General features: G+C 35.6%; 1 protein-coding gene across 2 annotated transcripts in view; it reads right to left on the bottom strand.

The window, feature by feature from the left end:
• CDH10 (cadherin 10) overlaps nt 1–24,431 on the bottom strand; it is a 182,440-nt gene that overhangs the window by 133,001 nt on the left and 25,008 nt on the right. The window lies entirely within an intron of this gene.

The following is a 24,431-nucleotide window of genomic DNA, read 5'->3' as shown; positions in this document are numbered from 1 at the left end:
ATCTATAAAATGCCATCTATTCAGTTAATTGCAAAATATCATTTTAAGGCAGAGTGCTACTCAACCTTTCCTAGCTCCCTGGGATAATTGTTATAACTTCTATGTATACTCCATCCACGTGGACATGAAAATTTGAATTTTTGCATGAAGATACTTATTATATGGCATTATACCCTGATTTTTTTTTAAATTTTGTTTATTAATAAGAGGATAATTGCTTTACAATATTGTATGGTCTCTGCCATACATCAACATGAATCAGCCATAGGTATACATATGTCCCCTCCCACTTTGAACCTCCTTCCCACCCAATCCCACCCCACTAGATTGTCATAGAGTACCAGGTTTGAGCTCTCTGTGTCATATAGCAAATTCCCACTGGCTTTCTATTTTACATACCCTGACATTTAAATCATTCCTCTAAACAGGCATTCTGCATCTTGAGGAAATGCATTTTCCTACTGTTTTGTGTGTGTGTGTGTGTGTGTGTGTGTGTGTGTGTCTGTGTGTCTGTGTGTCTGTGTGCCATAAATGGCCCCTGATGGACTACATTAATCAAAGGAAGTATCAATATTATATATCATGCATTTCCATTTGGAGCCATTTTATTTTCCTGACTTCTACCACCACATGGCTTCCTAGTTAGTGAAAGTGGTAAAGAATCTGCCTGCCAATGCAGGAGATGCAAGAAACACAGGTTCAATTCCTGGGCCAGGAAGATTCCCTAGAGGAGGCAATGGCAACTCACTCTAGTATTCTTGCCTGGAAAATTCCATGGACAGAGGAGCTTGGTGGGCTACAGTCCATGGGGCTGGCAAACAGTTGGACAGGACTGAGTGATTTTCACTCACAATGATTATATAACAATAATGTATCTCACTGAAGGACATGTTTCTCATTCTTAACAAGAAACTTCAGAATAATCCTGTTATCTTAAGATGTATATGTGAGAGTGGGTCTGGTAAGACCTTTCTATTGCTAGTAACCAATTGAAAAAGTATGTAAAGCTCCACCCAAACTAGTAAGTTGGTCACTCTCCACCCCCCTTCTGATGTCTTTGTCAGAAGTTTTCTGTATCCTTTTTACACTGTAATAAAACTTTTGCCACACAAAGCTCTGAGTGACTGAAGCTGAATCCCTGGTCTTAAAGCAAAATTCTTTACTTCAGAGATCACAAATCCGACAACATTCACCATAAGCTATCACCATTATATCCACTACTGTGGGCAAGAACCCTTTGAAGAAATGGAGTAGTCCTCATTGTCAACAAATTAATCTGAAATTCAGTTCTTGGGTGGAATCTCAAAAACAACAGAATGGTTTCTGTCTGTTTCCAGTGCAAACCATTCAATATCACAGTAATCCAAGTCTATGCCCCAACCACTAATGCTGAAGAAGCTGAAGCTGAATGGTTCTATGAAAACGTCCTAAAACTAACACCAAAAAAATGATTTCCTTTTCATCATAGGTGACTGGAATGCAAAAGTAGGAAATCAAGATATACCTGGAGTAACAGGCAAGTTTGGCTTTGGAGTACAAAATGAAGCATGGCAAAGGCTGCAAGAGTTTAGACAAGAAAAGGCACTGCTCAGAGCAACACCCTCTTCCAACAACACAAGAGAAGATTCTACACATGCACATGACCAGATGGTCAACACTGAAATCAGATTGATTATATTCTTTGCAGCCGAAAATGGAGAAGCTCTATACTAGTCAGTAAAAACAAGACGGGGAGCTGACTGTGACTCAGATCATGAACTCCTTAATGCAAAATTCAGACTTAAATTGAAGAAAGTAGGGAAAACCTCTAGACCATTGAGGTATGACCTAAACCAAATCCCTTATGATTATACAGTGGAAGTGAAAAAGAGATTCAAGGAATTAGATCTGATAGACAGAGTACCTGAAGAACTATGGACAGAGGTTCCTAACATTGCATAGCCGGCAGTGATCAAAGCTTTTCTAAGTGGTCTATGTATATAAATAAAGAAAAACAGTAGAATTGGAAAGACCAGAGATCTCGTCAAGAAAATTAGAGATACAAAGGGGATGTTTCATGCAATGATGGGCACAGAAAAGGACAGAAATAGTATGGACCTAACAGAAGCAGAGAGATTAAGAAGAGGTGGCAAGAATACACAGAAGAACTGTACAAAAAAGATCTTAATGACCCAGACAACCATGATGGTATGATCACACACCTAGAGCCTGACATCTTGGAGTGGGAAGTCAAGGGGGCCTTAGGAATCATCGCTAAGAACAAAGCTAGTGGAGGTGATGGAATTCCTGCTGAGCTATTTCAAATCTTAAACAATGATGCTATTAAAGTGCTGCACTCAATATGCCAGCACACTTGGAAAACTCAGCAGTGGCCACAGGACTGGAACAGGTCAGTTTTCATTCCAATCCCAAAGAAAGGCAATGCCAAAGAATGCTCAAACTACAGCACAATTGCACTCATCTCACACACTAGCAAAGAAATGCTCAAAATTCTCCAAGCCAGGCTTCAACAGTACATGAACTGAAAACTTCCAGATGTTCAAGCTGGATTTAGAAAAGGAAGAGGAACCAGAAATCAAATTGCCAAAATCTGCTGGATCATGGAAAAAGCAAGGGAATTTTGAAAAGCATCTATTCATGCTTTATCGACTACACTAAAGCCTTTGACTGTGTGGATCATAGCAAACTGTGGAACAATTTTTAAAGAGATGGGAATACCAGACCACCCTACCTGCCTCCTCAGAAATCTGTACGTAGTTTAAACAACAAATAGAACTGGACATGGAACAATGGACTGGTTCCAAAATGGGAAAGGAGTACATCAAGGGCATATTGTCACCCTGTTTATCTAACTTATAAACATCATTTGAAATGCCAGTCTGAAGCACAAGCTGGAATTAAGATTGCCATGAGAAATATCAATAATCTCAGGTCGGCAGATGACACTACCCTAATGGTAGGAAGCAAAGAGAAACTAAAGACTCTCAATGAAAATGAAAGAGGAGAGTGAAAAAGCTGGCTTAAAACTCAACATTCAAAAAACAAAGATCATGGCATCCAGTCCCATCACTTCATGGCATATAGTAGGGGAAACAATGGAAACAGTGACAGACTTTATTTTCTTGGGCTCCAAAATCACTGCAGATGGTGACTGCAGTGATGAAATTAAAAGATGCTTGCTCCTTGGAAGAAAAGCTATGACAAACCCACACAACATATTAAAAAGCAGAGATATTACTTTGCCAACAAAGTCTGTCTAGTCAAACCTATGGTTTTTTCAGTAGTCATGTATGGATGTGAGAGTTATACCATAAAGAAAGCTGAGCAGTGAAGAATTGTTGCTTTTGAGCTGTGGTGATTCTTGAGAGTCCCTTGGACTTCCGGGAGATCAAATAAGTCAATCCTAAAGGAAATCAATCCTGAAAATTAATTGGAAGGACTGATGCTAAAGCTGAAGCTCCAATACTTTTGACCACGTGATGTGAAGAGTTGACTCATTAGAAAAGACCCTGATGATGGGAAAGATGGAAGGCATGAGGAGGATGGGACAACAGAGGATGAGATGATTGGATGGCATCACCGACTCAATGTGGTTTTGTGCAAGCTCCTGAAGTTGGTGATAGACAGTGAAGCCTGGTGTGCTGCAGTCCATGGGGTCACAAAGAATCGGACATGACTGAGTGACTGAACTGACTGATGTAGAATAAACCAGCCTCAAAACACATATATAGTGCATGATCTCATATACATAACATTCTTGAAAAAGTAAAAGTCTAGAGAAACATACGCCACAGATTAATGGTTTCTAGGGCATTCAATTCAGTTCAGTTCAGTCGCTCAGTTGTGTCCAACTCTGTGACCCCATGAACTGCAGCACACCAGGCCTCCCTGTCCATCATCAACTCCTGGAGTTCACCCAAACCCATGCCCATCAAGTCAGTGATGCCATCCAACCATCTCATCCTCTGTCCTCCCCTTCTCCTCCTGCCATCAATCTTTCCCAGCATCAAGGTCTTTTCAAAGGAGTCAGCTCTTCACATCAGGAGGCCAAAGTATTGGAGTTTCAGCTTCAGCATCAGTCCTTCCAATGAATACCCACGACTGATCTCCTTTAGGATGGACTGGTTGGATCTCCTTGCAGTCCAAGACTCTCAAGAGTCTTCTCCAACACCACAGTTCAACAGCATCAATTCTTCAGTGCTCAGCTTTCTTCATAGTCCAACTCTCACATTCATACATGACCACTGCAAAAACCATAGCCTTGACTAGACAGAACTTTGTTGGCAAAGTAATGTCTCTGCTTTTTAATATGCTGTCTAGATTGGTCATAACTTTCCTTCCAAGGAATAAGCATCTTTTAATTTCATGGCTGCAATCACCATCTGCAGTTACTGTGGAGCCCAGAAAAATAAAGTCAGCCACCATTTCCCCATCTATTTGCCATGAAGTGATGGGATCGGATGCCATGATCTTGGTTTTCTGAATGTTGAGCTTTGAGCCATTTTCACTCTCCTCTTTCACTTTCATATTTAGTTCTTCTTCACTTTCTGCCATAAGGGTGGTGTCATCTGCATATCTGAGGTTACAATCACCACAAATTGACACCAGGAAACTTTTGATGATTATGGCAACATTCTCTATCTTATCTGTTATTGTTGTTTTAAGTGTCTACATATTTGTCAAAATTCATAGAATTTTATATTAAAAAGGATGATTTTTACTGTTTGCAAATTATATCTTTGTACAAATGACCAGCAAATGAAAATGTGCTCAACATCATTGAAATCTCACCTCACACCTGTCAAGAGGCCTATTATTATTAAAAGGATAAATGCCATTATAAATGCCAGTTTTTAAAAAGGATATTTACCTTTATTGCACTTTCCTTTATGGCCTAATAAATATTTTATTAATTAAGCATTTAAGAATGTGCACTTGTATAAATTATTCAGGTGACTAAAAGCACTGCATAATATTTATACTTCTAAATATTCAATTTTTAGAAAAGGTTTTTTTCTGAAATTTTATTCTTATCAGTGGATCCTTTATTTTACTCTGAGAAGCTGGCATTATGAAAGAAAAAAAGAGTCCTAAATTCTATGCCCCATCTCGATTCCTGTTATTATTTTACTCTAGCTAGTTATCAGTTGTCAAAACAACAGGTTAAACCTAGCACCTAACAGTGTGCCAAATCTCTTTTGGAAAGAAACCTCCATAATCTCTTCAGGACTTTTATTTCCTCAGCTTGATCTGGACACTCACAGTTTCCAAAATGAGGGAGTCAGTGCAATAGTGCATAAAATATGAGGGCTCTGAAAGCCCATGCCTGCTTAGGGGAGTGTGTAATTTAATAAAGTGTTCATTGATGTCAGCACACTGACTCATCACACTTGTGTTGATGTCGCAGCCTGCAGCACAGAGACTCCTACTGCTAATTAGATGACTGAAGCAAGATTATCTTTCCCTTGGAGATAGACACAAAGGCGAGAGAGTTATTCTCAAAGGTATTTTCAATTTACAAGTATTTGATGGGACAGAACCAAAATAGGAACAGGCACACTGTAGGGGTGGCCAGCTAGGGAAATGAACTCGACACAGTTGCATTATTTACAAGAATGAAAGTTATAAAAGACACCACCAGGCTTCTATTGTTCCTACTTTATTCCCACATAGATTTCTAACATAAATTATGAAGAAGGAATAACATTTTTATGGCTTACATGCTAAGCTTTTTAACAACTCCTTGTAAATCCCAGAAAAATTCAAGAGCTCTGAGTTGAAATCCATATGTTGGACTTTACACTTTGTTATCTCGGAACATCTGTTAGTTTTACCTTTTATAATTATGCTCAAAAAAGTCAAATGAATGATATCTCAAAAGAAGTTGAATTATATATCAGTCACAGAGTTAGGAGAGGCTTTTCACCTAAGATCATACAAATGGAAGCTTTGCTCATATTGAAGCAAAAGCAAATCTCTGTGATAATTTTCATCAAATGGTTGTAATACTTTAAATATTTTATCTCATAACCTGACCTAAATATTAAAGATTATCTGGTGATAAAAATTATTTACTCAGTATTATTATAAAGATGATTTTATATTTTTAAAGCAAGCCCTCAATTTTTATTCATTTATTTTGTATTTGATAACATCAAATGGAAACTTTACTTGCCTGATAGTGTTTGAACCCTCAGTTTGCTATGAAATACTTTGACAAGAAATATTATTAGAAGAAAGGAAACTACTAAACAGTGTGCATGAGGTAATGTTTCGTATTTTTGTTATACTAACATGGACATATTCTTACAAAAGAGTAAATTGTAGATAGAATTATCCCATTTTTAAAAAGGCATTCCTTTTATTTTTTTAATTTTTGGCTGTACCACATGGTAAATATTGTTCCCTGATCAGAGATTTAACCTGTGTCCCCTGCATTGGAAATGTGGAGTCTTAACCACTGGACTGCCATGGAAATCCCCAGCATGACCCCATTTTAAACCAGTGCTAATGAGAAAAGGTATGGAATAATAATTGATTTGTTAGGAAACTGAGCCATCTCTCTTGACTTTTCTTGTTGTCAATACACGTTGCTCTCTAATGTTCTAATTTACTTATTTTATTTTGTTTTTTTTAAGCAAACAAGTTCAAAATAGTGCAAATTTTACTATTCTGATCTTTCAGTGAAAAGAAACCATTAACAGTTTTATCATTCTGTTACTTAATCATTTTAATGAACAACTCTTTAATATTATAGCTTGTAAAAACCAGATACTATATAAATAATCAGGATTTAAAAGGTATAATGATACTCTTTTACCTATGTTTAAAATTCATAAGGGAAAATAGAGGAAAATGAATAAGCAGCATTTTTAAAGTTATTAAACTTTGAGCATTTAAAAAATTCCCATTACATGTCCTCGTTGCCACACCCCAACTGATTTAACATTATTCTTTGGGCTAGAGATTTCAGGTATCAGGCTCTGAGGGTGTGGAAAGAATAAGATTGTGATTACTTAGCATGGAATTTTAAATTGTACTTTCCTCAGCAAAAACATCAGTATTTGCAAAATAAGTGCCTTGAAAGTCAGTAATTATTATATTTGCAAAGCTTTCCTAATTACCTCAGTGTGGAGAGAACTAACGATAAAATGTAGGATAATTCCCACATCACTGGAAAGGGGGAGATCACTGTAGATTCTGGAAAATGGCTCCTGTGATAAGAAATAGAATGTAGAATGATCAGTGGTCAAATAGTGTCAGTCTCCTGGCCCCTGGCTCCTTCTTCCTTTTCCATGATTAGGAAATGTGATTAATATTTAATATAATCAAGTTGTAAGTATTCTATTAGGGAAATATATAAAGTGTTTTTTGTAAGAATTTGTTGAGTGACTATGTGTTCAAAGATCCATGCTTGGTCCTAGGGATAAATATTAGAACAGTAAATAATCTAAGATGAAAAACAGCATCTAAACTACGTAGAAATGTGTTTGGCACATGATAGCACTCGGTCAGTGTTGGCTCTGAAGAAGCTTTTTTGTACTTTTTCTGTTTTCTTTTACTAAACACTAATTGTTGATCCTTCAGTGACAGGAGAGAAACATTTAGTATACTTTAAGACGTCCATCCTAAAGGAGATCAGTCCTGGGTGTTCATTGGAAGGACTGATGCTGAAGCTGAAACTCCAATACTTTGGCCACATCACGCGACGAGTTGACTCATTGGAAAAGACCCTGATGCTGGGAGTGATTGGGGGCAGGAGGAGAAGGGGACGACAGAGGATGAGATGGCTGGATGGCATCACCGACTCGATGAACATGAGTTTGAGTAAAGAGTTGGACAGGACTGAGTGACTGAACTGAACTGAACTGAACTGAGTGAGATCAGTTAAAGGCCCAGCACCCTCCCTCAATCTCACCTCTTAATTTACATTTCTTTACCTCTTTATCATTTCCCATCTTTCTTCCCCACCCACTAAGTGCAAGTAAGTACAAGGCACTTAAAATCTTGGGGTTTTGGACTGTGAAAAATAAAACCTTGAAAATAAGAATATTGCCAGGAAATATTTATTGATGTTAGTATGAAGATTTCACCAGAAATAAATCAATATATAACTCTATATTCAGGGATCCTAATTCCATTTGGTGGGTTTATTTAACTTTGCCATTCAGAAGAAATGTAATGTTTTATTCATAAGTGTTTTTGAAATAGAGGCCAAGCATTCATATTTATAATATGAAAAAACATTAATAGTTAAATATTTATCTCTAAATTTAATCAAATGCAATTAGCATAATGGAAGCAAAAATACAGATGACCCTAGTTAATATTTTCAGATGGACTATAAAACTACTGTTTATTGAAATTAAGATTATATAATTCAATTTATATTTAAGAAGCTGTTTAATATGATGCTATTTTCTGTAGCCCAACTCATGTATCTTGAAGATTCTTTGCCTTATTTCTCTGATTTATATAATTAGAAATTAATTTACAGTAGTTTAAGAATGAATTGAGACTTCTCTGGTGGCTCAGACGGTAAAAGCATTCTGCCTACAATGCGGGAGACCTGGGTTCCATCCCTGGGTCAGGAAGATCCTCTGGAGAAGGAAATAGCCACCAACTCCAGTATTCTTGCCTGGAAAATCCCATGGAAGGAGGAGCCTGGTAGGCTACAGTCCATGGGGTCACAGAGTCAGATAAGACTGACAGTGATTTCACTTTCACTTTCATTTTTCTTTTCAAGAATAGATCTAGCACTTGTGAAAGTACCTTGCTCAATAGTTCAGTTCAGTTCAGTGGCTCAGTCGTGTCCGACTCTTTGTAACCCCATGAATCGCAGCACGCCAGGCCTCGCTGTCCATCACCACCTCCTGAAGTTTACTCAACTCATGTCCATCAAGTGGGTGATGCCATCCAGCCATCTCATCCTCTGTCATCCCCTTCTCCTCCTGCCTCCAATCCCTCCCAGCATCAGGGTCTTTTCCAATGAGTCAGCTCTTTGCATCAAGTGGCCAAAGTATTGGAGTTTCAGCTTCAGCATCAGTCCTTCCAATGAACACCCAGGACTAATCTCCTTTAGGATGGACTTCTTAAAGTATACTAAATGTTTCTCTCCTGTCACTGAAGGATCAACAATTAGTGTTTAGTAAAAGAAAACAGAAAAAGTACAAAAACATATTTCTTATAGCAATTTAAATAGTAATTTTTTGCCTTTGTTCAGGTATATTGGTGTGGTCCCATTTAATCAATATAGTGAAACTGATGTAACACAAATTGAACTTTGGGAATAACAAGATAGTTTTGTAGTCCATCAAAAACACATGTGGTAATAACTTCTGATGGAATACTACCCTTATATTTTTGAGCCTTTTTAAAAGGATGATTGGATTTCTTTATCAGGACTGCACAGTACCTATCTGCAAAGCATGAAGACACACCCCTGAGAGATATTACTCACAGCTACTGTTTCTGAGACAAACTTCAAGTAACTGACAGTGGAACTCATTGCCATCATCTAGGATAATCCTATAGCTTTTCCATAGAGACAAAATGCTAAAGAGTGCAATATAGTGATTTTCACTCTACCCTTACTGGAGGTATCTGTTTCTCAAAACTAAAATGGATAATTGAAGTGCAAATCAGCAGTAGAAAATTCGTGGAGATTTGCTGAGGTATCAACACCAAATCTTTACTACTTGTTTTGTTTGACTATGCAATTAGTGAAAGTACCTTGAAATAATTCAGGAGAAATAATACATTTGTACTTGCTGCCGTTAATACATCTATGAGCAAGTATAAATAAATGGGTGGTTAGATAAGATTCATTTTCACTGCAGTATGATTCATTTTTATAGCCTTTCTTGCAAAGAGAGAGACTAAATCATCTTTATTTTCTATGTGTTTTCTTTTCTTCAATTTTCAAAATTTTGTTCATTGTTTTCATTGTATTCTTCTTGCTATTGTTTGGTTTGCAAGCATCCTCTTCACTGAAAAAAAAGGAATTGATAGTTTTAATCTACCACAAAAATGAAAGAATATCCTTGGAAATATCAGGGGTAGCTGGTGAAGACATTCTTAGTATTTAGGAATTGGGCAATGTTGTTACCTAGGGCATCCTGGTGATTACCTCAAACTTTAAATAAACTAATTTGCGGGCATATTATTTAATGGCATTCATGAATCAGTCTTTTATGAAGATACAATACACAGCACAGATGAGCTTTTTTTCACCATTTTTTTTTTTTTTTGACATTTGCAGAAACCTGTGAAATGGGTCATAGATCAATCTCACCATATTTTCTCTGCTGTTGCCTTTCACAACCTTCTCATTGTTGGGGCCACCATCTGATGAAGCAAGAATTCAGCTTTGTTTTCCAGACAAGGTAAATAGAGAATCAGGCACATGTGTGCTCAGTAGCTAAGTCGTGCCCAACCCTTTGCAATCCTATGGACTGTAGCCCGCCAGGCTCCTCTGTCCATGGGATTTCCAGGCAAGAATACTGGAGCGGGTTGCCATTTCCTTCTCCAGGGATATTCCCCATCAGGGATTGAACCCACATCTCCTGTGTCTCCTGTATTGGCAGGCAGATTCTTTACCACTGAGCCACCTGAGAAGGTTAATGGTGTCTACGATAATTCTCTCTGCCTGCTAGACTAAACTGTTGTATATGTGGATGGATCCTGGGAACCTGTTTAAACTGAGGTGTAATGCAAAACTTATGTTTACCATCATTTTCATTTTTTCATTTGGCCACTGGCTGGTTCTGTGAAAATACAAGAGAGTAGGGCTCATTTTCTGTAGTGTCCTCCCTCATTTTCCTACTGGCTAGAATAATAGCTGAAGATGTGGTCTTTGGCTTCAACCATCAGGTCACCTTCAACTGTAGGATCAAGTGTCTGCAGGTATTTGCACCTTCTGATGTCACTGGTACATGTGACCACCTCCACAACTCGTTAACATTCATTCTTAACTCTACTTGCTTTTTTTTTAAATTAACTTTAGTGAGGACACATTAGACAGAAAATTTCATATATCTAATGCATGCATTTTGATGAGTTTGGACATATGCATACATCCATGAAATCCTCACTGTGAACAAGATAATAAGCCTATCCTTCACCTCCAAAAGATTTCTAGAGTCTCCTTGCTTTTCTTGTGCGTATGTGGTTAGAGCATGCTATCTGCCTCCTTAGCAAGTTTTTAAATGCACAACACAGCATTGTTAACTGAAATGGCAACCCACTCTAGTACTCTTGCCTGGAAAATCCCATGGACGGAGGAGTGTGGTAGGCTACAGTCCATGCAGTCGCAAAGAATCAACACGACTGAGCGACTTCACTAGGTTGTATGGCACATCTTTAGAAGTTACCCATCTTGTATAAACGTAACTTTATACCCATTAAACAGCTCCTCATTTCTTCCCCTGCCCCATCTTCTCAGAATAGACAAGTACTCACAATGCATTATAATACTGTTCCTGCCTGTTTCTCTATATTCATTTCTCATCTATTTGTGCTAACTGATCTTCTTCTAGTACAGTGGACTCCATTCATTTCACCCAATACTTCAAGTCCATTTTTCTATCAGGATCTTTACACTTGCTGTTCCCTCTGCACTGAGAGCTCTTCTACTCACATTTCACATACCTCACATTTCACATTTCTCATCTCAACTTAAATATCACCTTCTCAAAAATGTCTGATGATTCTACTTAAAACTGACCCTCAGAGACATTTTCCTTCACTTCATATCATTCATTACTTTTATATTTTTCATCACAGGGTAATATATTATTGTTAATTTGTCTACTGTTCATGTATTATCTGTCCCTAAAATGTATTCTACACAAATACAAGAAACTAATGTTTATTATGTTTTGCTTCAGCCACAACACACAGAGCAGTCTTGTCACGTTTGCAGAACAATGTCTGTTAGCAACAAATCAAATAAAACAAAGAAAGGAAGAATAACTGTAATTCTTTTCTAAGGCCTGGGAGCTTCCCTGAAACTTTCAATATTTATCATGGATGGTGCTTCTGAGACCTCAATCTTCACTTGATTTCCGATTAAGTGTGGATTCACTTTCAAGTCTACCCATTAGACTGATTCTTTTTATACTGTTTATGTGATAAATTGATTCATTATGTAATTCAACTTAGTGGTCAAGGTTGAGTAAGCCATATCCTTTGGAAATTATGGCTTGAAGCAGTAAGTGGTTCTTAACTGTGATCAGGCATAGCAGATATTCACTACCCAAATGTTTGGTAAATACAGATTATGATTTGACTATAGAGTTTTTAATTTATCTTTTCACATTGCCAAAGTACAAGCATGCTTTCTGTTTTAATTACTCCAGATTATATCCATGGCAACTATACTTTTTAACACAAATGTTACTTATAATTATCTGTTATACTTTTTCACAAAAAAGTATATATTCCATTACAATGCATGGACTTAGGCTTTCTTTGGTGAGTTAAAAAAAGAGGGAGGATCTAGTTTTGGTAATTTGTAATAGTCATCCAGGTTGAGGACAAAGGTGTACTTTAGTTATTTCATTTCTCTGCTGCAAGCAATATTTAAATGTTCACTAAGTTACTGAAAGGAGAATGATTTTATGTGTTTTTTGAGGATAGTGAGCGTCAGAAATTTGTTTCTTCAGCAATACATTTGTATTGTGGTTAGTATTATGGTTTTCAAGAGGTTTTTTTTTTTTTGCACTTTAAGGGAAGAACACTGAATACATGTTCTACACTTCAGAATTTCTTAAAGATGAAAGACGATAAAACAAAGAAGAAAGTACACAATAAATCAATATAAAAACAAGTCTAGCCCTGATAAGTATCAATGACGTCACTAGAGGGTAAGAGTTATTACTAGGTTGGAATTGCTTTGGAAAATCTGAACATAACTAATACTTTCCATGTTAATAAAAAAGTATTGTATAATCAATTGCTATTCTGTGAGAATTTTGATGTGAAACAAAATGAAATTTATTCTCCAGAATGTTTTGGTAGGCATTCAGATGCTTTAATTGATTCCAGATAAACAGGAGTATCAAATTTATATATCGAATAGACCACTGGACTAAGGCCAAAATTTTGTGTTTACCCATTTGTATGTCAGCTAAATTTACTCTACGCTATGACCACAGATTACAGTGATGCTCAGAGTACATGCATCATTCATTCCTCTAGCATCTCTCTTATGAGTCTAAGCAAGATAGTGATTTTAGAAAAACACAAATCTCTCATATTATGATTCCATTTAATTTAACATCTCCTTTTTTTTTTCTGAGTTTCTTTTAAAAAAAAACTAATTGCAATGTCTTTTTCTTTTCAAAGGCCATGCAGTATATACATACATATATATGTATATACATGTGTGTGTGTGTGTGTGTGTATATATATATTTATTTATGTATTGTTTTCAAATGTTTACAATGTTGTGTTGGTTTCTGCCATGCCCTTCCATGCTTAGTTACTCAGTTGTGTCTGACTTTTTGCACCTCCATGGACTGTAGCCCATCAGACTCCTCTGTCCATGGAATTCTCCAGATAAGAATACTGAAGTGGGTTGCCATTCCCTTCTCCAAGGGATCTTCCCAACCCAGGGATTGAACAGGGGTCTCCTGCATTGCAGGCAGTTTTTTTTTACTGCCTGAGCCACCAGGGAAGCCCAAACAACAATGCAAATCAGTGATAATTATATGTACATCTGCTCTCTCAATAGCCCCCCTCCCCTCCCCCATCCCATCTCTCTAAGGCATCTCATCCTTTTAAAACCCATATCCCTTTTGTGCAAGGCCACTCCTGAAAAGAATGGCAAATATAGCCCCTTGCAAATGCAAGTTGTGTATGCCTAGAGGGTCAAATACAGCCCCTTGCAGATGCAAGTTGTGTATGCCTAGAGAACTTATAGCAGTTTTTCAACAATAGCACTGGTGATATTTTGAACTGAGTAATTCGTGGTTGTGGGAGGCCATTCTGTGGAATGCATCCCTGGCCTCCAAACCCTAAGGCCAGTGGCAATGCCCCCCTGCTTAACTGTGACAGACAAAAATATCTCTACATAGTGCCAGACATTCTCTGGGGTAGGAGGAGGAAAACTGCCCCCAATTAAGAACCACAAGATTGCAAAATTGCCTAGAATATTTATATTTAGATGCATAATTTAATTAAGCACTGAAAGCAAACTCTAAGCAAAATGTGCACATTTAAAGGAAAAAGAAGACTGAAATCAGCACCTGGCTAAAGTCCTGAAAAGAAGCAGGCCTTAAGCACATGTTTGTTAATTAATTTGTTTGCAATCTTACAGTGGAAGCCAATATTTTTATAGGATATTTTTCTATTTTTCCACTTCTAACCTATTTTCATAAAAGCTTGCAATTCAAAATGACCTCAGGATTAATCTAATCCATATCAGTAACTGTACAAATGCAAAATATGAGTCATCAGTCCCCAAAGGTTCCTACTAGCATAGCTGATCCAATCACCCAAAACTCAAGACGCCAGTCTCACACTAAAATTCTTGAAACATTCTGTATACCCTCAAGCTTACAGGTAGGATCTCTCCAGGAATACAATAAACCAAAACTCAGGAAAATACTGAAAAGTTTCTTTACACTAAAGTGTATGGTTGCTAAGGCTTAGTAAGGTTCTATTCTGTTTTAATTGGCAGAAATACAAGATGCAAAAGTTGACAGGAAGTTTTATGTGGGAGAAGGCAGAGTCAAGAATGCGTTAGGTTAGGAGGGGTCCAAAAATTCACTTTCGGTGACTTTCAGTAAGCAACAGCATACAGAATACATTTATTAAAGGTTTTACCCTGACTCAGTCTCTACCTTTATTTTCATCTTGGTTTTCATTGAAATGCATTTACTCAACAAGTGAAAAATTATTGGTTTTTGGTGTTGGGGAATAATGACATTAAAATATCTTTTGTGGTATTTTTGATGACTTAGTGATCTTGGTTTATTTGATATTTTTCAATACTCATAAATACCTTCCCAAATTAAAAAAAGAAATAGTTGATACTAATTTAAAGCATGAAAAATGCATACATGCATTTAACTTGGCTGATAAAATTAGTTGATTATTTGAAATAAAATTAGATCTTCATCACCTAGGAATGTCAACAAAATCTAAATGACTTAAAGAGTAAATGTACATGAAAGGTTTTGAGAGTAAATCCTAAGAGTTTTCATTGCAAGAGAAATTTTCTTTTCTTTTATTTTGTATACATATGAGATAATGGACATTCCTTAACTTACTGTGATAATCATTTCATGATGTACATCTGAATCATTATGCTGTACATCTAAAATTTACACAGTGCTGTCAATTACATTTTAATAAAACTGGAAGAAAAAAAGAGTAAAAGGAAAATATTGTTTAATATTTTTCAGATTCACAGAATGAAAATGGAACAAAAGAATAGAAAAACATCTAGCTATAAATTAAAGGAAGACGGTACAAAGGAATAATGAAATAATTATTTCTAAGTTTTCAACTGCTTCTTCTATTAGGACTATACCTATATATCTATACCCTCTGCCATGTACCTCTAGAAAGAAGTTGTTGGGTTAATAACACCCACATCCTCACCGCATTCACTTTCATCTTGGCCATGTAACTTGTTTAGGTCAGTTGCCCTTAAGAACCAGGAGCAAGAAAACTACTAGGATTTTGTCTTCTTTACACAAAAACAACAAAGAAATAAATATAAGCTTTGGCTATATTTCCAAATATACATTAATTTCATATCAGTAGAAAAAAGATGACTGGTACTTTTTAAGAGACATTTGGAGAAAAGAACATAACACAACTTAGTATCTTAATGGAATCTAAATCAAAATAAATCAAAAGGTAATTATGAAAATAGCATACCACAAATACAGTTAAGGGATTTTTAAAAGGTCTTTAAAGAAAACTTCAATACATTAACTGACGAGATAGTAAATGTAAAAGTTTTAATAATAGCAAGCCTACACATTTTAAAGACAATGTGCACACTGGGGAAAAATACATGTAAAATATATGATAAAGGAGTTCGTATCTCTAAGGGACTTTGTAATTCATTCAATGAACTTTGACAAATTAATAAGAAAAAAACAATAAGGATCACAATGAAAAAATAAGTAAAAAATAAATAGACAATGCCCAATGGAAAGATAAGAATCAGGGTATTAAATGTTTGTCATTATTTTTGCTGACAAGTTTATTTCAAATAGCCTTCCAATGTAGACTGAATATCCTGCTTTATAGTTCTTGACTCCCAAGGAAGAATTCCAAACAATAGATTCCTTAGCTTCTTCTACAGTTCGGAAAACCATATGTGAATTTGGCTCTACAAACTTGATGCATCAAAATTCTCAGTGATACACACATTGGTAGGAGTGGCTGCAGGCAAAAGAACTTCAGGGCAGTAGAAGAAATGTCCACTTTATTACAAGGCAAGACACAGCTGATGGCTCAAAACAAAACAAAAAATTGGCTGAAATTAAAAATAAAATTTTATCATCCTACAGTTTGCAGTAGCAAAATTAATTAATTAAATTATGACCTAGAGTAAAATGCCCATTGAACCACAAAACTTTGAGGGATCAGGTGGCTATTCTCAGAGAACAAAATTAAGAAGGAATGTGTAAACTGTGAAGGTGAATTTGTTGTTTCAAGCTATACTGACAGCTTGAAGGAAGCAAATAACAAGCATGAAGCCCTAAGTCTTAGCTGACGGCACAGAGAGAAACCATGGGAATTTTATGATTGATAAAATAATCTTGTATCACCTATAACAGTAGACTTAACTTGGAACTCCAAACTCAAAAGTTTGATCCTACCAATTATAAAATTTAAAAGTTTGCTGCATTCACAGTCTCATTAACCGCAGTATGCCTGCATGCTAAGTGCTAAGTCTCTTCAGCTCTGTCTGACTCTGCAACCCTATGGACTGTAGCCCACTAGGCTCCTCTGTCCATGGGATTTCCCAGGCAAGAATACTAGAGTGGGCTGCCATGCCTTCCTCCAGGGATCTTCCTGACCCAGGGCTGGAACCCAAGTTTCCTGCATTGGCAGGTGGGCTCTTTACCTATGGCACCACTTGGGATACCCCTACCACCACAGTATAGGAAGGCTAATGGACTGATATAGAATAAGAGAGATTCTGAATCCTGGAGCAGAAAAATGTGGTAGGATCTAGATGACTCAGTGTCCCCCAAAATCCCAAACGTCTCTGAGTCTTCCCTGTTAGCAGAAACAGCCTTTCTTTCCAAGTCCAAGAAGGCCTCTTTTGCTTAAAATCCAATAACAACCTCATCTGAGAGAGTTACCTTAACAGGGAAAACTATTCTTATTATTCCCATCCTCCACCACTTCTAATTATCTCCTGATCTAAATTAAAATCAGAACTCAACATGCCGCAGGGAACCAATTACAAACTCAAATTCTAGAAGAGATGATGAATCATGAAAACACTGTAATAATTTTGGATTTGTATCAACAGAAATCTAGAAAATACATACAGGAGTACATTTTGAATGTACTAAAGCAAAGACTGCAGTACATCATTTTAGAATGCAACATTTATTAATATGGTTGCCTTTCCCAGAAATTTAGAATTGGTGTGCTAACCTCAGCACATAATAAGGTTTGCTTTGTTGCTTAGTTAGCTAATTAAAATATGAACTTAATGAAGACTCTGAGATAAGCCCAAACTCTTTGACATTTTATATATTAAAAATGTCACTTAATTATAGAAGTAAGAATGGTAGAGCAGTTTTCTTGTGTGTAATTCACTCAACCTATTCTTTAAATCTCTTAAGAGAAAATGGCAAATGCTTTCTATCCTGTGTATTTAGAAATACATGGATGATGGCACATCAACATCTTTTAAAAGTATTGTAGAGGTTGTTCTCCTAGCTACAACTGTTTCTAAGAGATTCTGCAGTAAATAGGTTCACTTAGTCCATGGCAGAATGAGATTCTTGGGTGTTGAGACCAAATAATATCAATAAACCATCAGATGCAAAATGTAATCTCTGTAATTAATAGTGGTGCCACAAGAGAGGATTTTTCAATGGCTGGTTGATCATAGAATCTCTAGAACTGAAATATATGTGCAGAATTCTAAAGTTCACACAATTTATATAACAGGGAAACCTTGTGGTTGGTCAGGCAGAAAAAATGATGCTCCAACTAAAACAAAGATGTATAGCTCTTCAGCCAAATTGTGGACCTGAGTCATTTCAAAGTTTCAGGGTCCGGGGAATGATTAACTATTAAAGTACACCTGAGTGATAAACATGGTAACAGCACAAATATCTGCTCCCTAGATTTCTAAATGAGACTGTGGACATTTTCTAGGCTAATTATGAACTAGGGAGACAGAAATAACTGGACATTTTGAGACTGTTAATAAAAGTTTCAAGTTAGTGATAATATCTTGGTACCTAAAAGAGTTTTGGATCTACTGGCTAAAAGTGTTAGTTGCTCAGTCATGTCTGAATCTTTGCAACCCCATGGACCGTAGCCCACCAGGCTCCTAACTCCATGAGATTTCCCAGGCAAAAATACTGGAATGGGTTGCCATTTCCTTCTCCAGGGGATCTTCCCAACCTGGATCAATATATTAAAGTCAACTTTTTATCTAAATTTCACTTCATGATCAGCTCAGTGAGGCCTCAAACCCAATCCAAAAGCAATGGTGACAGATTCTAGGAATGTTAATTGGAATAAACATGCTAAAAAACTATAAGAAAATTTCCAACAGCTAGCTAGCATTCATTCTTTTACCACTTTCTTAATCTCATATTTATATTTTTGTATATCACACCACATCAGCTCCTGTCTCACAGGCAGAGACTTCACCACATTGAAATTTATAAATTCCTGTAATTCCATGTCCTTAACTCCTGACTGATTCAAGCATAGGATTCTGAAAGGATCTCATCAGTTCTTAGTGACATCTCTGGTTGATAGATCCCAGGGTCTTATCACTGGAGGAATTCAGAACAGTGAGTGGAAGAGAGCCAGAAGAACATCCCTCCTTGACTAGCACAGAATCCCTACTCTTGGCAACTACAGAGTTGACCTATCTCTGGCTTTCTACTTTACTGATCCAATAGGTTTTCTTAAGAATCTAACTATATTCACTAACTGGAGATTGACTAAAACTTGAAAACAAATCATTTTAACTTCCTGTGACAAGCTCCAGATGTATAACTGGAAAGAAAACAATCTTTGTTAGTTTAGTTAGCTCCGTATAAAATTATTTTTTTTTAATTTCTGAATTTTTCCCTTTGTTCTCAAAAAATTCAAAAAGTTCTGTTCACAAGAAAGCAATTTTCTCATTAAGCAAAAAGAATGCTGGCCATCTTAACATAATACTTTGAGAAAAATCTTAATATCATTTATTACTTGGTAAGTGTGAGATTTTTCTAAATAAATGTCCAGCCACAATGACATTTAATGCTCACTTCAGTGGAATTAACACTTTCTAAGAATTTGCCATTTGAATCCCTGAGGATGTGTTTCAAAACAGGTAATATCTACCTCATTAGAACCAGTAGTATTAAGTTATTCCCAGGACATTCTGTGAAAGTTTTTAAATTTATTGGTGGACTTATTAACATTTTGTCCTAAATTTAACCTGTTATTTGAAGATTTAAAAAATCATTTTAAAAAGGCATAAATAAGGACTTGAAACTTTGGATATTTGAATATTAAGTTTAAACCACAAATTTTATCCAGCCAGCAGTTTAAATCCTACAAGTTCATTAATAAAATTTATATTTTTAATACACAATGACAACTATTTTAAGCTAAATAATTTATGACTATGTTTTCTTCCTAAAACTTACATGCTCACATATAATTTATATTCAGTTTCATAGAAGAGACTATAATGCACATCTTGCTGAAATGTGCAAATGGGTGCTTAGGTATTTTTCTGTGTTCCTGCCCTTTCAATTTAAAGATGTAAGTTAACATATATTTGAGGATTGGGAAATTAACATTATTATTTTATATAACTGATCTCATGAATTCAAAAATAACTCATGTTTTGACTTAAAGTTTGAACAATCCTATACAACATACTAAAACAAAGAATAACAATTACAAAAATTAAAATTTTTAATTTTTATAATTAAAGAGTAAGACACAAGTTAGTGACTGAACAACAGCAACACACTTTTGACAGAGGCCTTTGAAGTTTGCAAATAACTCAAAATTAAATAATCAAGTAACTATTTTATCAAATACATATTGAGGATGATTAAGATGATAGGAAATTTATCACTGGCATGACAAAATGCCTCTAAATACTTATAAATATGTCATTTAATTTCAGTATAAAATAACCTCTACAAAGGAACAAGAAATCCAATTGAAGAAAAGGGTGTGTTCCTGTAGACACTAAGTTTCAAGACCATGGGTAAACATTTGATTTAACTGCTGTAATACTCAAGCATTATTTAGATAATTACACAGTATAATTGTTCTTCTTTGTGATTCTATGTAGTGGCCAGAACTAGTCAGTTAGGTGGACCAGTATCCCTTTTGAATTACTATGTCAGAATAAAATTAGGACAGGGTTTAAAAGATACAGTTAATAAAATTTTAGAATTTTAATGAAAATATAAAGTTAAAAAAAAACCTAAAGATTTCTTGCTTATCCACTTGATACATGCACATAAACACAGTATAGTCATGAGTTTTAATAGTGATATTTAAATTATTAATTAAATATCATGTTAATTGAAAGGATTTTAAAACAAGTGGTAAAAAAATTATGAATAAAAAATCTGGAAAAATAATAATAATATAAAGTAAAATAAGGTACAAAGGATATAAACTTTTACTGTCAATGACTTTAACCCCTACCCTCACACACACACACAAAGAAAAATCACTAAAAGTTTTAATATTTTTAAGCATCTGGAATTATTCTCAGATGAAAATTGAAGACAACTTTAGAAACTATAAATATTTCTCCTTTTATGCCTTTAAAAAGAAAAAAATATATATCTTAACATTAGAATTAATGTCAGAGTATAAGAGGTTATAATATCGGTAATATTTTAAGTTAAAATATGGGATGTGCATTGGCATCTAGAAAGCAAATTATGTTTCAAGTAGAAATACAATTTTATAATATACTTCTATATGTGATCATAAATACTTTGGTAAAAGGAAAATCTGAAATTTCTTCTCAATAATATGCATAGAGAAGAAGTTATACATATCTGGAATGCTTAATAGTTAAAATTTTGGAACAACTTCTAAAAATGTAATATGATATTGTCCATTCATTCAAGTATGGTTATGTTAACAACTATATTTTAAATATAGCAAATGCTGCAACAAAATTTCAAATAACCAAAAACAATGTTTTACTAGACCTGCTAGTAAAGCAGCATATTTGCTTCAGAAGTCTCTTTTTTTTTAAACCTTTTAATTAATTTTTTTTCATTTGTTTTTATTAGTTGGAGGCTAATTACTTTACAATATTGTAGTGGTTTTTGTCATACATTGACATGAATCAGCCATGGATTTACACGTATTCCCCATCCTGATCCCCCCTCCCACCTCCCTCTCTACCCCATTCCTCTGGGTCTTCTCAGTACACCCAGGCCCGAGCACTTGTCTCATGCATCCAACCTGGGCTGGTGATCTGTTTCACTATAGATAATATATATGTTTCGATGCTGTTCTCTCGAAACATCCCACCCTCGCCTTCTCCCACAGAGTCCAAAAGTCTGTTCTGTACATCTGTGTCTCTTTTTCTGTTTTGCATATACGGTTATCGTTACCATCTTTCTAAATTCCATATATATGCGTTAGTATACTGTATTGGTCTTTACTTTCTGGCTTACTTCACTCTGTATAATGGGCTCCAGTTTCATCCATCTCATTAGAATTGATTCAAATGAATTCTTTTTAATGGCTGAGTAATATTCCATGGTGTATATGTACCCAGATGTCTCTTTCTAACAAATCAAAATAAACCTTATTCCAAAACCTTATTTTTCTTCTCCTTCTACAAATAACCAGCATCTTTAAGTGGTATGTGTTTATACGCATCTTTTTCTATTTTTACCAAAATGTGTATATCCAAAAACAACATGTAATTTAATATTGTATTCATTCCACTTAAATAATACCATATGGGGATTACTATTATTATTGTTTTAATCTTAGTTGAGGTTAAATCTTTGTTGAGGAACGGACATTGAGGTTTGTTCATTAGCAGTACAGTTATAGCAGTAAATAAAGTATACTAACATGTATTGATACAGACATTTCTCCAAAAATACATCATAATTTCATTTCTTTTCAATCTTACCTTACTGTCACAAACATAAAGGCTTTATTTCTCACAGATGCTAGCACTAAATTTTCCCCACTCTATACATAGCAATAAGTTTTCTAATATTCCTGAATTTAGATTTTTTCCTGTTGTCTTTCTGTCAGACAGTTCAAAATGCGGTATTTAGTTATTTACATCTACTACATTTTAAAAAATTTATGTACATTACAAGAAGATTCCACACTCCTATAAGGTATGAATAATCTTTTTTTTTTTTTAATAATCAAGCCTCCAAATACACAGAGAAATAATAGTATTAAAAAGCAAGCTTCATTTCTAAAATGAAGAAGCTTTATTTATGAACCAGTTAGGATAAGAAACACCTTGGGGAAAAAAAAAAAAGAAAACACCTTGAATAAGATATAAAATGTGTTCTTCTCAAAATCTGGCCTTTGAATGAGGGAAAGTCTCTAAAAATGCAGAAGCACATTAACACTGCATCTTATTTAAAATCATATAAATCCAACTATTTTTTAAGGTGAGTAGAAAAGACAGGACAAAAAATTGTCAAAGTTGTACTTTTCTGACCTTTATATATTGTTTAGAATTACTCTCAGTAATCAATTATGAATATGCCAGTTATATATTATCAGAGTTGAGACGAAGGAAAAGTTTTTTTTTTTTCTCCTCTCATTGCCATAGTTTTGTAACTGGTCCCTGTAGTAGTCTGTATTCATATTAGACATAAATAATTTTGAAAGAAGAGGCACAGAAAAAATATACAAATCCCATAAAGCAGCAATTAATTCAACTATCTGACTAGCTCTGGACAGTTTGCTTTAACTTTTGAAGGTTTATGGAAGACTCTTTTTTAGTTTCATCCTATCATCAAGGTCTAGCTGCCAGCATAATATACAAGACATTTGGACCTATCAGCATTTGACTTAATAGTCTGAGGTTGAAACTAGGATATATCTGCCAGCATGCAGCAAATATTGGTAGTTCTGATGCATGCAATTCAGGAATGAGCCTCCAACATCAGCTGTCTACTCAAGAACAGTAAGAACTGCTGGGTCAGGGGAGCCACTCCTTAGGGGGTCCATAAATGCCCTGGCCACTCACCCCTAGCCCAGAAAACTGACAAGTGTTAGAGCAGTAGGGAGGAGAAAGAAAACCAAGGAAGTGATCTGATCTCCTTGAAATCTCCAGGATTGGTTGCCATTTAGAAATCCAAACAGAACCTATTTGATAGTTAGTTAGATCTCTTTGAGGTCATTTCAGTAAGGATGACAGCAAGGAGACATAAGAAAGCCTTCCTCAGTGATCAGTGCAAAGAAATAGAGGAAAACAATAGAATGAGAAACACTAGAGATCTCCTCAAGAAAATTAGAGATACCAAGGGAACATGTCATGCAAAGATGGGCTCAATAAAGGACATAAATGGTATGGACCTAACAGAAGCAGAAGATATTAAAAAGAGGTGGCAAGAATACACAAAGGAACTATACAAAAAAGCTCTTCATGACCTCTACAATCATGGTGGTACGACCACTCAACTAGAGCCAGACATCCTGGAATGTGAAGTCAAGTGGGCCTTAGGAAGCACCACTATGAACACAGCTGGTGGAGGTGATGGAATTCCAGTTGAGCTATTTCAAATCCTAAAAATGATTCTGTGAAAGTGCTGCATTCAATATGTCAGCAAATTTGGGAAACTCAACAGTGGCCACAGTACTGGTAAAGGTCAGTTTTCATTCCAATCCCAAAGAAGGGCAATGCTAGAGAATGCTCAAACTACTGCACAATTGCACTCATCGTACATGCTAGTAAAATAATGCTCAAAATTCTCCAAGCCACGCTTCAACAGTACATGAACTGTGAACTTCCAGATGTTCAAGCTGGTTTAGAAAACCAGAGATCAAATTGCCAACATCTGCTGGATCATCAGAAAAGCAAGAGAGTTCCAGAAAAACATCTATTTCTGATTTATTGACTATGCCAAAGCCTTTGACTGTGTGGATCACAACAAACTGTGGAAAATTATTAAAGAGATGGGAATACCAGACCACCTGCATGTCTCTTGAGAAATCTGTATGCAGCCCAGGAAGCAACAGTTAGA

This window comes from Cervus elaphus, chromosome 25, assembly GCF_910594005.1.
Source record: "Cervus elaphus chromosome 25, mCerEla1.1, whole genome shotgun sequence".
Lineage (NCBI taxonomy): Eukaryota > Metazoa > Chordata > Mammalia > Artiodactyla > Cervidae > Cervus > Cervus elaphus.
This window is presented reverse-complemented; position numbering and strand designations above follow the sequence as displayed.